Genomic DNA, 17665 nt, shown 5'->3' on the forward strand with positions numbered 1-17665 from the left:
AAATCCGGCAGAATTTCTTGAAGATTCCATGGAAGATTTTCTGAAGGAATAGGTGGAGGTGAAGAATTTTTCGAAGTAGAAATTTCGAAGAAATCTTCGGAAGATTTTTGTAGGAATAAATGTTTGAAGGAATCCTTGATATATTTATTTTAATTAAAATTTGAGCGTGTGAGTTATCGAAGAATCCTTAATGTTTGGAGTTTGAATATTACAGAGATTTTTATAGCAAGTAAAAGGGCGCAACAAATGCAATATTGTCAAAGTTGGCATTTTTTGAGATTTTAGAGGCCACAAAAAATCGTTATAATTATTTTTCTTAAATCAGAGACACAACACAAGCAACAAAGAAGGTATGGCTATTATTCTTTATCTTAATTTGTTAAGGCTAAAATATAAACGACTCATAGAAAAGTGATCATTTTCCATACCAAAATCATAAATTGCCAATAAAGAAGTAAGGACGGGAGCAATAATTCTATATATATAAAAATGAGTTTGATGTACCTTTGAGGCAACAAAACTCAAGAACGGATTAACCGATCAGCATGACTCTTGCACGGTTCGGTCCGTATTCGTGGTGGCTGTGTTTATATGTATAAAAAGTTACGAAAATCAACTCCAAAAGGTAGAAAATTGATAAAGTACAGATTTTTATAAACTGGGAAGAAAATCAACATGATCGAAATCAAACCAATCTAGAGTGCGGTGCTTTAATTAGCTCAAAAGCTGTCAAACCACCACAAGATCGGCAAGACAGAGTTTGCCGGGACAGCTAGTAAACTATAAAATTTCCATAAACAATTCAAAAAGTGCATAAATAAATCAAAATTTCCCATAAATAATTGATTTTCAAGCAATAAAAAATGTCGGAATTTCCACAAATAATTCAAAATTTGCAATAAATAACTACATTTTTTCCACCAAAAAAGTTTAAACTTTCCATAAAAAAATCTGATTTTTCCATAAATAATTTAAAAATTCCCAATTGAAAAACATCAAAAAAGCAATTGAAACCCGAGCAGAGGTGCATACCTTACAAATACCATGCGAAGAGCAACTTCTGCTCTAATACCTAAAATTGTAATTGCTGCGTTATTCTACGAAATGTTATGAGAACATCACAATAGCTGTTGGAGGTATTTGAGCAGATTTTGGTGTTAATGTGGTATTTGTTGGTTTAGCAGTGCAAATAACCGAAGAACAAGATTTGCTATTACATCATGAAGTCAACGAACAAATGAAACATTTAATAACAAGAATTGTTATTAGTTTGCTATTCAATAACTATGGGATAACAAATACAGCACTTGAAATTTCAGGTATGCATTCATTATTAAGATAAATACCTTGATATGTTATTCCCTTGTTATTGTCTTCTGCTCGGGAAATTTAGCAATAAATACGAAACAATGAGTAAAGTAAAAGATTTGGCCGAGCCATGCGGCGAAGCCACATAGAGGATTGAGGAACTGAGGCGGCAGAAGGCCGCCGAAGTTTCCGAAATCCGAGGCGCCGTAACTGCGTCGATTCGGATCTAGGCAATCCACAGATCCAATAATTTGCCCAGTAGAATGCGAACAGAGATGTTATCCCTTTTTAAAGTCCGACGAGCGTTAGCGAGTTCGGACAGCAAGCGATTGTCTGTTAAATTATGTTAAATTGCACACATAGTTTCAGTCTTTCTATCATAATAGTTCTGTAATGTAGTATGTTCGTAGCCCCTCGTACCTGATGAGAGGTCTCGGACATAAAAGAAAAATAATATTTGCATCGGCCTTATGGTAGAAATAAATCATTTTCCTTAAAATTTCGGCTTCCGTGCACCCTTTTTCGCCATAGTGTACCAGTTATGGCTAATCTCATAAGGAATGCATGCAAATAGTGCGAAAATGAACCGAAGTTAAAAATGTAACCACAATTGGTACAGGGTTCCTATATTTTAACATATTGATGACATTCGCTGGTCTTATTGTTATTTTTGTACAAATAGTTTTCCTTAGTAGTGCCATATTTGGTACATCCACCCTAATAGGGGACTAATTTTGTCAACCTGTTTTAGAAACACATTTTTTGTTCCTTGAAAATGAAAACAGTTTTTAAGACTTTTCGTTCCTCTGTTTTGCCTTTCACCAGTATGTGGTTTGATGATGTACATGAATGTATTGGTCCGCCGCCGCCAGGGCTCGTGGCGCCATTGATCACAAGTTTGCTTCATAAGCAGATGGTCATGGGTTCGATCTCAGCCCCGGCACTTTCGTCAGTTGCTCTTTCCCCCTGAGAGCAGCTGACACTGACCCTCTTCTGAGCCCATGGCTCAAATGGACCCGAATACTTGGACATCGGCGAACGTCAACTCATAATGGACCCCCAATCAGACTGAAAAAAATGAACAACCAACAGTCACACATCAAAATCCTCATGCTCATCATTCTACCATGATAGGGTAGAAAGTGAAATTAGCGCACCAGTTCGATATAGTAGAATTTGAATAGAATACATTAAAGCGCTGTACAAAAAAAAATCACTTTTCAAAAAATGTTCAAGTAGCCGCAACTTTTCGAAAAATGCATCAAATGTTCTTAAATTTTCACTGTAAGTTGATCTATTTTTGTATCAGTGGTCGAAATTTGGGAACGATCGGACTATTCTGCATGAAGATTTTAGAAAAAAGGTATAATTATTCGATAGCCAACTTTGACCTGTTATATCTCCGGATTCAATTAACCGAATGCAATGAAATTTTGACCATTAATGACTTATATAATGAGATATGCAAAACTTCTGATTTTACTTGAAATTTTCAACATAGAAGAACATTATTTGGATTGAACTTTTTTTAAATAAAACATCAAATTATCTAAAATTTCAACATCGTTTAACCATAAACTAACAAGACCCAAGCCGATCATTGCTGTCCCGCAATTTTCAAGCACTAGGTTAAAATTATTTCAAATTCTTATTGCAAGGTGAGTAATTAATCGATTGGAATTTTAAAGCAAGACGATGGTTTCTCCATATTGTCTGTGCTGTTGAAAATACGAGGGTGGTTTCGACACATTATATGCGAAATAAATCACTGTCGTAGGCGACAGCAAGGTTTGGTGATGCAATCATACTAAGTGTTCTCTTTGTCAAAGCAATTGGTTTCGGCATCACACCATTATACATTTTTTTTCGTAGGAAATGAAATTCGAAATAAGAATGCTATACTAAAATTGAATCAATTGCAAAACAGAAATGATAGAGTCCCATATGATATTATGCAAAAGTTTATGCAACAAGAAAATGGTACCTAAAGATAACAAACATAAAAAAGTATTGAAACTAGATATCGTCCCATACATAAACTACATAGTTTATTCCTTTTCCCCGCAGTTATCACCATCGCACACGCTTTCAATTGCCGCGTTAATGGAAATTCTCGATTTCAATTATCGGACCGAAGCAATGCGTCGGCGTTGGACGTCTCTCACGAACTAGCAATCATTATCGGCAACTACGAATAAATTTCTACAAATTGGTACTTACGATACGCGTCCCGAAGCAATCCGTCCGGCCAGCCCTGGCCCGATTCAAACTATCACACCAAAGTCACGTCCCTTCACTGCGTCACTATACTACTGGTCCTCACCAAACGTAATGTTGTAAGCCAGTTTATTTTTTGTTTTGAATCCAAATTCACTTTCACGCTGATAAACTGACGTAACGAACTGGAGCAGCAGTAGCGGCGGATATGTTAGGGTTCACCGTCTAGGCTAGCCGGTCGTCGTCCAGCCGGATCACAATCTTGGAGACATTTTGGCAAACGTTTAACCTTTATGCTCGCGCAAGGTGCTGCTCATCGATATCCCACCGTCGATTCAGGACTGGAGGAAACTGGTTTTCGAACGATCGCTCTCCGAATCACATATACTTCACATTCTCTTCGCGCAACAGTTGTCAGCGAGTGGCTTTTCATTTCCCTTCCACATTATAATATGCACACCGCTAATCATATCACCTCGCGCACACGCTAACGATTCGAATCAAACGGGGTGTTGCGTATCCCACACTTGGTTGCTGGTCAGGTTTGGTGGGCTTCCGCCCTTTTTTAGCACATTAAACGGACCTTAGGTGTAGTTTTATGTTCACATCAACAGCTAACACGTGCGATAGTCCTTACATTATACATTAAGCCTAAATCGATAGAAAGTGAGATCGTTTTGAAAATTTGCATATTTGTTCTTGTTATTCGTGTTTTAGTGAAGTTTGGTCTACAATTTAAAAGAATTTTTCGTGGCAGTTCGTTACACAAGATTCTTGTATTAATTACACGATTATATTTCTTATTTATCTCAATTTTTTCCTAAGCATTTTTCATAGCCAACATGACCAGTTTTCATCATCAGTTAGCCATTTTGACTCTAGCTTCGCTTTTCAGAAGGGCCTAATAAAAAACCTATTAAAAATTAAAATATGTACTTATACTCCTTCAAGGTATTTTTCATGGAAACTAGAATTTAATAGCTTTCAAAAAAAAAAAGGTTTATATCGGTCAACTTGTTCCAAAGATATGATTTTCAAAAAAATTTAGTTTTGAAAAACCTCCATTTTTTGGACCACTCTATCTGAAAATTGGTCACCCTAATGACGAAATAAAAAAATACGGTCTAATTGTTTTCGATGAACTAAAAATCCAGCAAGTTTCATATACATATCATTAGGTCGGCTCTAGAGGCACGTTCTCCTCCATTTGGGAAATTTGTGCCATTCATATATAGGGTTCCAATAATGGCTATAGTACTAATTATTCGCCATCGTTGATTTCAATTATATAACGATGTAAATCAACAAGAAAAAAATTGTGAACAACAGATCACGTCCACAAAAGATGGTTGCACTCATTTAAATTCCACATTTTGCTCAAATTACGGTAGAAACAAATAATTTTCCTTAAAATTTTGACTTCCTTGCACCTTTTTTCGCCATACTGTACCAGTTATGGCTAATCCCATAAGGAATGCATGCAAATAGTGCGAAAAGGAACCGAAGTTAAAAAATGTATCCATAACTGGTACAGGGTTCCTATCATTGGCACACACTGTAATAAATACTCAAAGTAGTTTTGGTCCCGTTTCTATATTTCTCCCGTAAAGTATGGAAACTAAGCTATATTTTCGCACAAATAGTTTAGGTAGTGCCATAATTGGTACAGGCACCCTATACAGCCATTCCATAGAAAATCGGTGCTAGGTATAGTGCAACTCTGATTGTAGTCAAACATGGTGGGTTAGTAGTTCGTCGAAATTAATTAGATCCGTATGATTTTAATCGTCATTAGGGGGGGCCTATTTTCAGATGGGGTAGTTAAAAAAATCTAGGTTTTTAAAACCAAAAAATCATAACTTTTTAACCATTTAATCGATTTTAAATTTCTTGTTTCTATGTTTGAAAGCCTATGAATTCTATTTAGAAAAATACGCTGCTAGGAACAAACTGTGCTAAAATGCTAATATATTTTTTTTTTCGTTTTCATGGTCTCGGGACAAAAGGGGTTTAAGATTTTTATTAGAAAATTCAGGAAATTTGGCGTAACGTATCAAAAAAATAGAAAGATAGTTTTTTTAGTTTTTAATCAATACTTTACGAACAAAGAAATAGAAGTTTAAAATCGGTTAACTGGTTCCAAAGTTATGATTTTTGAAAACTTTTAGTTTTGAAAAACTTTGATTTTTTGGGCCACACTATCTGAAAAATTGTCACCCTAATGACGAAATATTAAAAAAAAACGTGTCTAATTATTTTCGATGAACCTAGTTTCACGACAATCGGAGTTTCACTATAATCGATTTTCTATAGAATGGCTGATAAACATTATAGTCAAATCGCTGCCCAGTCAACCAGTAATCGTATAAGATGTTGCATAAGATAATAATGTGGAGGCCATAAGCGTGCATGCCTCCATTTGGACGCATGAAAAATGTACGCATATCGCCTCCACATTAACATCTTATACAATCACTGCTTGACTGGGTGGGTCTCGGAAAGGCAGACAATTAAACGTTCCATAATAAATACAAAATTTCCCATAAATAATTCAAAAAGTCCCAGTGAAGAAACAGGGCTGTAAGCAATAATAAATAACAAAAGTTCCATAAACAAATAAAAAAATGCATAAATAATTCAAAAGTTTCAATAAATAATTGATTTTTGAGCAATTAAAAACGTCAAAAATGCAATGAATAAATCAACTGTTGCAATAAAAAAAAGCCATTTTTCCCACCAAATAACTTCGAATTTTCCATAAATAAATCCGATTTTTCCATAATAAATTAGAAAATTCACAATAAAAAATATCGAATAAGCAATAAAAAATTCAAAAAATGCAATAAAAAATGACGAAATTACCCATGAAAAACAAATGCAGGAAATTATGAGACAGTGAAATGCTGAATCGCACTTATATGACTGAAACGACTGAAAAGCTTGCGTAACTATGATTGCAATTTATCGAGCAATTGCTTGCTGTCCGAACTCGCTATCGCTCGTCGGACCTAAAAAAGGGATAACATCTATGTTTGCATTACACCGGGCAAATTCTTGGATCTGTGGTTTGCCTAGAACTGAATCGATGCAGTTACGGTGCATCGGATATCGGAAACTTCGGCGGCCTTCTGCCGCCTCAGTTCCTCAATCCTCTATGCGGCTTCGCCGCATGGTCTACTTGATTTTTTGGCTCAAAATGCATTTACGTTTATTGCTCATTTTTTTGACATTTATTGATTATTTATTTTTTCGTTTATTGCACTTTTTGAATTATTTATTGCTTTATCGATATTTTTTTATTGTGAATTTTCTAATTTATTATGGAAAAATCGGATTTATTTATGGAAAATTCGAAATTATTTGGTGGGAAAAATGGCTTTTTTATTGCAACAGTTGAATTATTCATTGCATTTTTGACGTTTTTAATTGCCCAAAAATCAATTATTTATGGAAACTTTTGATTTATTTATGCATTTTTTTATTTGTTTATGGAAATTTTGTTATTTATCACTGCTTGCACCCCTGTTTCTTCACTGGGACTTTTGGAATTATTTATTAAGAATGATGACTTTCTTATGAGTCGTTTATATTTTAGCCGTCTCGGAAATGGTAAAGTTAAGCAGAATTTTACAAATCACGCGTCAATCGGGATGAACCATTTTTGAAGCGTATTTCAACAATTTTCAAAAATGCAACTGCTTCAAACAGATAACAAACGTTTTTGTTTATCAATCCTTCCTCTTGATCCACCGTGCATTCAACTGCATTGTATGCCCGTACAAACACAAATAACTTTTTGAAACAATTAATTTTTAAGTTGTATTTTTTAAATTAAAAAAAAACTTTTTTGCAGTGTATGCGTTCTCCACATAGATCAATGTATATCCAAAAATTTTGCCGAGGACAGCTCATCAATTGAACAAACCATTTCTAAGATGTTTTTTTTTTCACAGAATATTATTTTTCTTGTAGACATACCTGAGTACCCAAATAATTAATAGTTTCTGAAAATTTTATTTTTAATATAAAATTTGAAAAATTTTACTGTCGATAAAAATTATTGAAAATCTTGTACCACTGATGACACGAAAACTGCACAATTCCTTAGAATTATTTTCAAAAATTGCTGTTACCGAACAAGCTTTACTGGTAAACCGACCACAAATATCAAAGTCACGCCAGCTTTACAAGAACTGGAAGGATGTGGTTTACACTTATGCGTTATTTAGAATGACATATTCATTGTTATTTCATTTAAACAATTTTTTTTTATCCAGGGGTTTCAAGGTTTCTCAAGAGCACTCCAGGGGTGTTCCAGAGGGCTTCAGATAGATAAAGGGATCCCAGGGGTATTTCTGGGCGTTCCAGGGACATTACAGGAGATTATAAGAGCGATACAGGGCTTTCCAAGGGGTTCAAGGATGTTATAGGGGGTTAAGGTGTCCTATGGATGTGCCAGGGGTTTCCAGGAGTGTTCCGGGGGCTTTCAGATGCGTTCCAGGGTGTTTTAAGATGCGTTTGAGGGATTTTCAAGTGAGTTTTCAGGGGCTTTCGAGGTGTCTCAGGGGTGTTCCAGACGGTATCAGGGGCGCTTCATGATATTTCAAACGCGTGTCAAGGGAATCTGAAGGGATTTTCAGGGCGTTTCAGAGGAGTTCCAGAGAGTTTTAGACGGTTCAGAGGTCTTCCAACCCTGCAAGCCTGACACAGCTTGAAGCCCTTCTGATCATTCTCTGAAACTTCCTGGAAATCTCCCAGCATCCTACTCTGAATCTCTTTGAACATTATTGCAAAAAATCATCTTTTCAGTCATTTTTTGCTTCTAGTCATGTTTAAAACGACCAGTCAACCAGAGCTTTCTTCAAATGAGAAGCGATTTGTCATTCACAAAAAACACAAAAACGTGAAAAAAAAATACACCAAACTGAAAAATTATCGGATCTCGGTTCAAAGTCCGATCTAATTTTCTCGAATGGTGGACCACTGTTGGACCCACATCGGATAACTGTTTGGTACGGTGGCCAAAACAGGTACAAGTCAATGGTAGGTTTATGTCGAGTTATACGTCATCAATCACGAACAAAGCTGGAACCGTTTAGCGAGGATCGTCCAATATTTGGATGAGCTATCAACCCTAGTAGAATGTTAGGGTCAATATGACCCAGACAGGCTCGCTGAACGTACACTACGTTATCGTGGTGCGTCTAGCCTAACATCCTAGGAGGTTTAAGAAAGCGTTCAATATTTGTGTTTCAGACTTTCGATTCAAATTTTCTATGTAGAATTAAATTTTGATGTACGTAATATCGAGGCAAAACGTACGAACTATCGAGGGTACGCACTAACGAGGTACGCCTGTAATAATAAACACGCCCGATCAAAAGTTTAAGGCCACCGAAAGATTATAAGTCAAATAAACTTTAGACATGACTGATAAAACATTTTTTCTTAAAAACAGTGAATCACATCTGTTTTTAAAGTTGCAATATTTTGTAAAATGTAAATTAAAACTTAAGGCCTTGTCGCTGTTAATTGGGTCGGCCATATTTTAAGATAATAGCTCTTAGTTGTATCTATTTTCACAGAATTTAGCGGAAAAATCTAGAAAAAAGTTATTTGGTAAATAAACCATCCATTCTATCGTCGTAAAAAAGTTTATTGGATTTTTATACACTTTTAACCCTCGAATGCCCAATTTTTTTTTTATTTTGATCAAGTAAGTATCATTTTTTCATTTAAACTCGACTGAAACATGTTTTGAAAGGTCTTTTTAATTCGCTATTTTGTGTATTTTGGTTTTAGATTTTTCTAATTTTTACTTGTGAACATTGCAGCACTTGATTATTCTACCTGGAAGCTTTAAAACGAAAACTTTTTGTGATTTTTTGGTTAGCGTTAAACAAATTTTGTGTTTATTTTTTTTCACGGAACATAAAAAAATATGAGTGTTCTCAACTTCTCTAAACTATTTTACTATAATAGAATGATTGAGGAAAAATTTTAAACAGATAATTATTGCGATTCAATAGAAAAAAATTAATGGCGTCTAAAAAGTGAGAATTGATAAGAACTTCAATTTTTAAATGATATGAAAAAATGTAAATTGTTCAGGAAAGAAAAAAAAATACAAAAATGCTCTAACTGTATCCCGTCTATCTTCAGGTGAAGTAGGGTATTCGAGGGTTAAATTATTTGTACAAAAAATACAATTTTGCTTAGTAAAAAAAAACAAAACATTTATAGGATAATCACTTGGGTCTCCAGTTAGCCTTGTGGTTAAGGATCGCCAATCCTGAGACGGCGGGTTCGATTCCCGTTCCGGTCGGGAAAATTTTCTCGACTCCCTGGTCATAGTGTATCATTGTGCTTGCCTCACAATGTATGTACAAATTCATGCAATGGCAGGTAATGAAAGCCCTTCAATTAATAACTCTGGAAGAGCTCAAAGAACACTAATTTGAATCGAGGCAGACTACATTTCAGTAGGGACGTAGAGCCATTAAGAAAAAGAAGAAGGATAATGACAACACCTCAAAATGTTTTCGTCTTAAAAAATCGGTTTACAAAATTGGCTTCAAGGGAAAACATAAATAAAAAAAAAACTAAAAAAAAAAAAAAAAATGGCGAATTGGAAAAAATCGTCGTCCGAAACATGCTCAAATCGATTAAGGTTTCGAAAAATGATATTTATATCAAAATCAAAAATTTGGGTATTACAGAGTTAAGTAATTTCTCAACAAAATTCTTGACCGCTTGCTGACGGAAACATTCTGCAGCGAATAAATGACATACGGATGGAATTTCTTCTTAACTTGTGACAACGATCGAAGAAAAACAGTTTCTTGAGAGTTTTCTGGCTGATATTTTCCATGCATGCATTCCAGAAACATGTACAATAAATGCAACTTTAGATACAGTTTTCGAACATTCTTTTTTTTGTAAATTATGGTAAAAGTTTTTTAGACTTATTTTAGACTTATTGTTTTTTTTAATAAGGCCCACATTTTTGGAACCGAACTCAAACTTTTGATTTGGAGTGTATATCTTTTGATTACGCTTACAAAAATGTCATATTGTTTCTAACAGAAATACTTCACTATGGATAACTGATATAATTAAAATTTCATCAAAATCGATTAAATATTGGTGGTGATAATGTTGAACAAAAAAAATACAATTAAGGATCTTGTGCAAAAAATAATTTTAGATGGTAAGTTTTCTACTGTTTTACCTTTAGATCCAGAAATCATAAATCAATTTCAATGATATGTAAAGTATACATGTAGACATATTGTGTAGAACTGGTAATAAGAGTGAGGATTAAAATAAAAAAAAAATAGCACACTCAAAATATAAATTTGTTTTATGATGAAATTATATGAAATTTATTTTAAAGCGATTTGACCAGTTAAATTCTATAAAACAAAGTTCTAAACACAGTTTGCTCATGTTACCACTTAATTATGGCTATGTTACTTCCAGTAAAATTTTGGGGCATTTTGATGAGCTGACAACAAAGTATTAGAATCATCAGTATTTTTTTTAAATGGGTGCACAAGATTTAAAACATAATTTTCTTCTACGACAATATTTACATCAACATTGAACCATTAAAAAATTAAATAAATAGTGGTAGTTACATGTAACGAGCTGAGCATTTGACCATCGAAACAATTGATAAATGATAGAACTAAGACACACAAGACGCGTTTGTGCTGTGACAATCATGTTTTGCCATGGTAATTTAAAAACAATTTTATTGCTGATGTCACCGCAAAGCGACTTTCAGTGTAGGGTACAGTGGGATAGAATGCCATTTTTCAAACATTCATCGTTCTCATTGATAAGTAGCCTCATTTGTTAGGCATTCAAAGTGGTAAGCTAAATAATATTTTCTTTGATATTAATTCAGCAGAATTATTCACGAAACGAATGCATTTTCGAAAATGCAAAAATGCCTTTAGCCATGGGGTAAGATGCCACTTTATGAAAACATTCAATTCAACATTCATTTTTCAGGCTTTTCAGACCCCCTTTCCCCCGATCTGTCTCGCTTTTTTGTATACTCAATTTATGGAGTGTGACACTTTCACAGACCCCTTCTCCCCTATTCAATGGTCGTTATGTTTGAATGACCTATAACATGGATAGCGTACATGAGCGCCAACTTGGTCAAATTATTGGGGGGGCAAAGCCCGGTTTTATTGATTTTTTGTATGGGAAAATCGAAAAATTGTCAAATATTGGGGGGGGGGGGGCAAAACCATGCTTACCCCCCCTAAGTTGGCGCCTATGATAGCGTAGACATCAACCTCAGAACCTCAACCTCAACATCAGAAAACCTTAACTGGAAGCAAGAAAAGCTGGAAGTTTCCAATTGGGAAATCATAAGGTTTTGCATGGGTTTGCCTGCCTGGCTTTTAAGGACAAACGTCTTAAAATCCCGCTTCAACAGTGCATCAGAACTTCAGACGCACAAATGTCAGGAAGCAAGCTTCAAACAACAGTGCATTTTATTATTCAGTTCTTGCTCACTTGTAAGAAGCTTAAAATAAGAAGCTCAGGTGCGCTGGTTTTGTTTACGAAGAGATTTGTGCTACGAAATCGTGAGTAGGTGCCAAAGTCGGCCATTGTGGTGGTCATTTTGGGATTCTTACAAGTCTGTCCTTAAAAGGATGTGTTATGCAAACATATCTTGACACCAGGGGATTTTTTTTTATTACCGTACCGGTTTGAGCCGAAGGGTCTCAGATTTTCATGAAACTTTTTCCACAGCCAGGGCTCATAGATATATGAACAAAAAAATAAATGAAAAAAATTCAGGGTCGCCTATTTTCCCGAAAAACTCAGGTGGAATTTTTTTGTTATCCCCTGATACTACTTACTTTGAAAAATCATAACTCAAGAACGAAGCATCGTAGAAACAAAGTTTTTTAGGAAATGAATGAAAATTTTCTCAGAAATCCAAAAATAATATGAACTGGACAAAGTTTTCCACAAATTTTTTCCACAATTGAAAAAAATCGTAAAGAAAAGCCGAAAAAACTATGCCCGAACTCGTGGAAAAAATTTAAAAAAAAAATATTTGGGAAGGTTATTTCAGTGATTAAAATTGGAATGCACTTTTTTTTAGTTTTTGAGTTATGGCTAATTTTGTTGAAAAATGTCCATATGTTCCATATAAGCCTTTGGATTAAAAAAACATAACTCAAGAACAAAGCATCGTAGACACAAAGTTTTTATAGGAAATGAAAGCAGGAGTCAAAAAAAATATGAAGTGAAAAAAGTTTTCCACAAAATTTTCAACCGTTGAGAAAATTCATAAAAAAAAGCCGGAAAAACTATGCCCGAACCGAATTCGTGGAAATCATCAGAAAAATATTTTTGAGAAGGTGATATAATAAGGTGATATCATCGCTGAAATTTTTGGAATGCACTTTTTTTCCGTTCCTGAGTTATGGTCAATTTTGTGAAAAATGACCGTATAATATAGGCTTACATGGTCATTTTTCACAAAACTGGTCATAGCTTGGGAAAGAAAAAAAAAGTTCATTCCAAAAATTTCAGCGATCAAAGCTTATGATATTACCTTCTCAAAATATGTTTTTGATGATTTTCCACGAATTCGGGCATAATTTTTTCGGCTTTTCTTAATGAATTTTCTCAACGGTGGAAAATTTTATGGAATACTTTTTCCACATTATATTTTTCTTCGTTCTTGAGTTATGATTTTTCAAAAGAAATGGCATATATGGCACATTTGGACAAAATTTCAGCAATTAGAGCTTATGAAATAACCTTCTCAAAAATATTTTTTTGAAAATTTTCCACGGGTTTGGGAATAGTTTTTCCGGCTTTTCTTTACGAATTTTCTCAACGGTGGAAAATTTTGTGGAAAACTTTGTCCAATTCATATTATTTTTAAATTCCTAGAAAATTTGCTTTCATTTACTGAAAAAAATGTTTCTACGATGCTTCGTTTTTGAGTTATGATGTTTCAAAGTAAGTAGTATCAGGAGGAAACAAAAATTTCCACCTAAGTTTTCCGGGAAAATAGGCGACCCTGATTTTTTTTGTTCATATATCTATGAGCCCTGCCTGTGGAAAAAGTTTCCTGAAAATCTGAGACCCTTCGGTCCAATTTGTACGATAATATAAAAATGCCCACCATTCACTTATAGAAATGATCAAATCGCATTCAGGAATGATTTTGAGTTAGGCCATTTTACCCCGCCTTGAAATTTTGGGCTTTGTTCCCCTATCAGAAACGAAGCCAGTTCAAAAACCGGCTGAAAATCTATCAAAACTTCTTTGAAGAATTCCACCTCAAAACCATCAAAAGTACCGTAAACCGGACAAATTTCGGGGAGCGATTTGGGGTAAGATGACTTAAACAATTCAATAGCAATACATCAACCCAGTACGAAATAAATTGTAGCATTAGATTTCAGTTGCTTTCCCATTATTACTTACTTGCCAGTTATGCCAAATGACTAATTTTAAACGACTATTGAAAAAGTTGACTGATTTTGAGCCTTTTTTGCACCAAATTGATAAAATTCTCTTTCGAGTCTCACCGAAATCCGGAACCGGTCTTTGTGATAAGTGTGTAAGTTTACATAAACGTAAAAACCTCAAAATGACAAACTTTGAGTTGTGTCTGGGTTTATTACAAACGACATTATGTGAAATTTGATACTTCTTTTGTTACGCTTTATTACCTCATGTTTGTTTTTTATTTTATCATCTTCCTCACCATTGCCAAGCAGAAACAAACTTCAGTCAAAAAAATTTACTCAAAAACACTGGAGATTAAAGCACCCAACCCATCCATCTACATTATTTTGAGTTACCTAGGTCAACAATTGTTCATCCTTCGGAGGATACTGTCACTCAAACTATTTTAACAGAATCCAGTAGTCTGATTCCTCACTGTTTTGTTGTTGTCAATAGTTATTGCTGTGTAATTCATACATTTATTTTGGAATTTCTGGTCTTCTGTTTCTTACAGTAAACTTCACTAAGGGCCTGTCCATAAACTACGTAGACTCTTAGGGGGGGACGGGGGGGTCTGGCCAAAGTCTACGCTCCATACAAATTTCGAAAAATTTGTATGAACAAAAGTCTACGAGGGGGGAGGGGGGGTCTGAGATGGCCGAAAAAAAGTCTACGTAGTTTATGGACAGCGCCTAAACGTACCAAATTGATACTAATACTGTAATTAGTATTTTAACTGGGAATTATGTTTTCATTTTCAAAACGATCGTCACTTCTCTATCACTATAAATTTTATAATTTTTACCACTTCATTACGATGACGGGATGATTACTTCAATACTATATTCCAACAAATCATCATATTTACTATCACAATCCATTCATAGATAACATTCCGATGCATTGAAAGCAATAAACCACTAAGCAAAATGTGCCTACACAGTCAGTTTGGCACACGCGGCACTGTGTCCTGGCATGTGTCTACTGATCCTCACAGCACCAAACGCCAATTTCAACGCGCGATTATTCAACGAACGAACTGAACTATACGACCGGTCGGCTTCGGCACCAAACGATGACTGACTAAACTAGCGTCTGTCGACGGATGGCAATCCCAATCCCAACCAACCCAACAAACAGCTAGCTAAGAAGCGTTGGTGCACTAAGCGACGCTCACTCGATGATGGTTGATGAGCATCGCGACGACCGATGCGATGGCAGACAGGGGTGGTTGGCGTTGTTTACTAAAATCGTTGTGTCCTCCCACCGTCATTGTCCCCAGCTCCCCGTGGCTCTGTCGTCATTTCGAGATGAATGAGGATCCACCGCGTGCTGCGCTGCTGGGGCGTCGCGTCGTCGTGGGAGCACATCAGCACAGTGCGAGAAGTGATGAATCAAAGAGCGGACGCTTTCATGTGAGACCGGCACCAATGGGGCGTCTTACCGGTCTTACATACAACCAGATAGTGGCGCGCGAGAGAATTTTACAGGCGCGCAATTCTTTCATTCATTGAATGAACACACACGCCCGCCACCCTAGAGGCTCCCCAAATTCATTGGGGAGAATCTCTGAGATTGAATTGCTGTGCGGGTGCACGTTGAAAGTAAAGGTCAGTGATGGCAGTTCGTTTTCTTGCACACGATGCGATGTTTTCGTCACATTATCAGCTGAACCATAATTATTATAATGCTCAAGGTTACTCCGATGTAGAATTGAATACAAATATTGGTGAAATGGCTCGGGGCACGAATTTGTTTTCATGCTGTAAATGAGCTCGATAGACAATCGCAGCTCTTCTGTATTTTTATTCTTCCCAAAATACCTTCAAATATTTTTGGAAGGGTCCTGTAAGCATTCAGCAAATAAAATTACCAGCAGTGGCTTTTTCGATATCCACAGGGTTAGGGAGTATCCATTAAGTACAGGGGATAGACAAAATAATCGGGTCAGGCAAAATTTTCACTTTTCAAGAAATGTTCAACTAGCTGTAACTTTTCGAAAAAAGCATCAAATATTCTCAAATTTTCACTGTGTGTTCATCAACTAGTTCTGTATCAAAGGTCCGAATTGATATTTTGAACATATATGACTTATATAATGAGCTATAAATAACTTTTGACTTAAATTAAACTTTTTACCACGGAAGAAAATTATAACGATTAGATTTTTTTTAAATTAACGTGTATTTTAACTTAAATGCTAATTCTACACTATAACGATTAGATTATTTTTCTAATAAAACACCAAATTATCCTAAACTTCAACATCGTTTCAAAATTCAAGATGCAAAATATAGTTAATTGAATTTTCCTCTAATTGACTCATATATATAAATGTGTTTTGAAGGAAAGTAACAACATACCCGAAAAGGTAATGGAATGCATATTAAAAATATACCAATTTACTAAAAAATCGTGAAATAAATGAAATCGCTATAACTTTTCCTCTTGTTAAAAATATCAAGTTAAGTTAAACGTTTTTCGGAGTTTATTATATAAGTCATAAATGGTCAAAATTTCGTTGCATTCGGTTCATTGAATCCGGAGATATAGCAGCTCAAAGTTGGCTATCGGATAATTATAGCTTTTTCAAGAATCTTTATAACTTCGTGGAGAATAACTCGATCTTTCCCAAATTTGGACCATTGATACACAACTAGGTGGTGAACTTACAGCGAACATTTGAGAATATTTAATGCTCTTTCAAAAAGTTACAGCTAGTTGAACAGTTTTTGAAAAGTGTAAATTTTGCCTGTCTCGATCATTTTGTCTATCCCCTGTACGTCACGCTAAAATTGGGAATTTTTTACCCCCCCCCCCCTCCCCTTTGTACGGGTTTTTCCTATATCTAACACATTGCTTGTCACACCTTCACAAACTCCCACCACCCCCTCCTCCCTAGGACCGTGACGTACTTAATGGATGGTTCATATTAAGGTTGAAGGATTCGTCATTGACTCAATCGTCATCATTGAAAAGCAGTTTTCTAGCTCAAAACATGAATTATTGCAATTAAAAAGTATTCATTGTACTCCATTCTGCACCCACAATACAGTGGATACATTTTCTATGAGGAACTATGAACGAGAAAATGGCTTTAAAAATTTCAATGATGACGATTATGTAAAAGACGAGTCCTTCAATCTTAAGGTGATACGGGACACCGTGTTAATTTCACTATTTTCCGATTCTTTCATCATCATTATCCTCGAAATTTTGATGATGCAAATCTCTAGTTGCAGACTACAAAGGATACATACAATTTGCTGATATGCCTATAGCAGCCGTTTGAGAAAAAATGAAAATTAGAAGGCATATGAGGGGCCCAGAATCAAAGGGGTGTAAGTGACTATTTTCTCGATTTTGAGCTGAGCATATCATAAAATTCTTCACATTTCAAGCTTTCAGAAACTTTTTTAAGTTTGTTTCTACGATTATTGGAAAAATTACAATAAATCAGAGAAAATTGGGTTGATTTTGAAACTCCATACATTTTGTATGGGATGAAAAATTAGTCAAAAACTTTAAACCTCATTTACTCGAAAGTGGGTTTTTGTCACTTACACCCCTTTGCTTCTAACCCCCTCATATCATGTTGATCAATTGTCAAATTAAGAGATGAAATTGTAAAAAAAAAAACAAA

General features: G+C 35.2%; 1 protein-coding gene across 2 annotated transcripts in view; it reads right to left on the minus strand.

The window, feature by feature from the left end:
- LOC134289707 (atrial natriuretic peptide receptor 3-like) overlaps nt 1–15816 on the minus strand; it is a 114704-nt gene extending 98888 nt beyond the window's left edge. For both annotated transcript variants that reach the window (XM_062856028.1, XM_062856027.1), the window contains exon 1: nt 14828–15816. The gene's annotated coding sequence lies outside the window, so the exon portion shown is untranslated. The remainder of the gene's footprint in view (nt 1–14827) is intronic.
- Between the last annotated feature and the right edge of the window lie 1849 nt (nt 15817–17665).

Source organism: Aedes albopictus, chromosome 3, assembly GCF_035046485.1.
Source record: "Aedes albopictus strain Foshan chromosome 3, AalbF5, whole genome shotgun sequence".
NCBI lineage: Eukaryota > Metazoa > Arthropoda > Insecta > Diptera > Culicidae > Aedes > Aedes albopictus.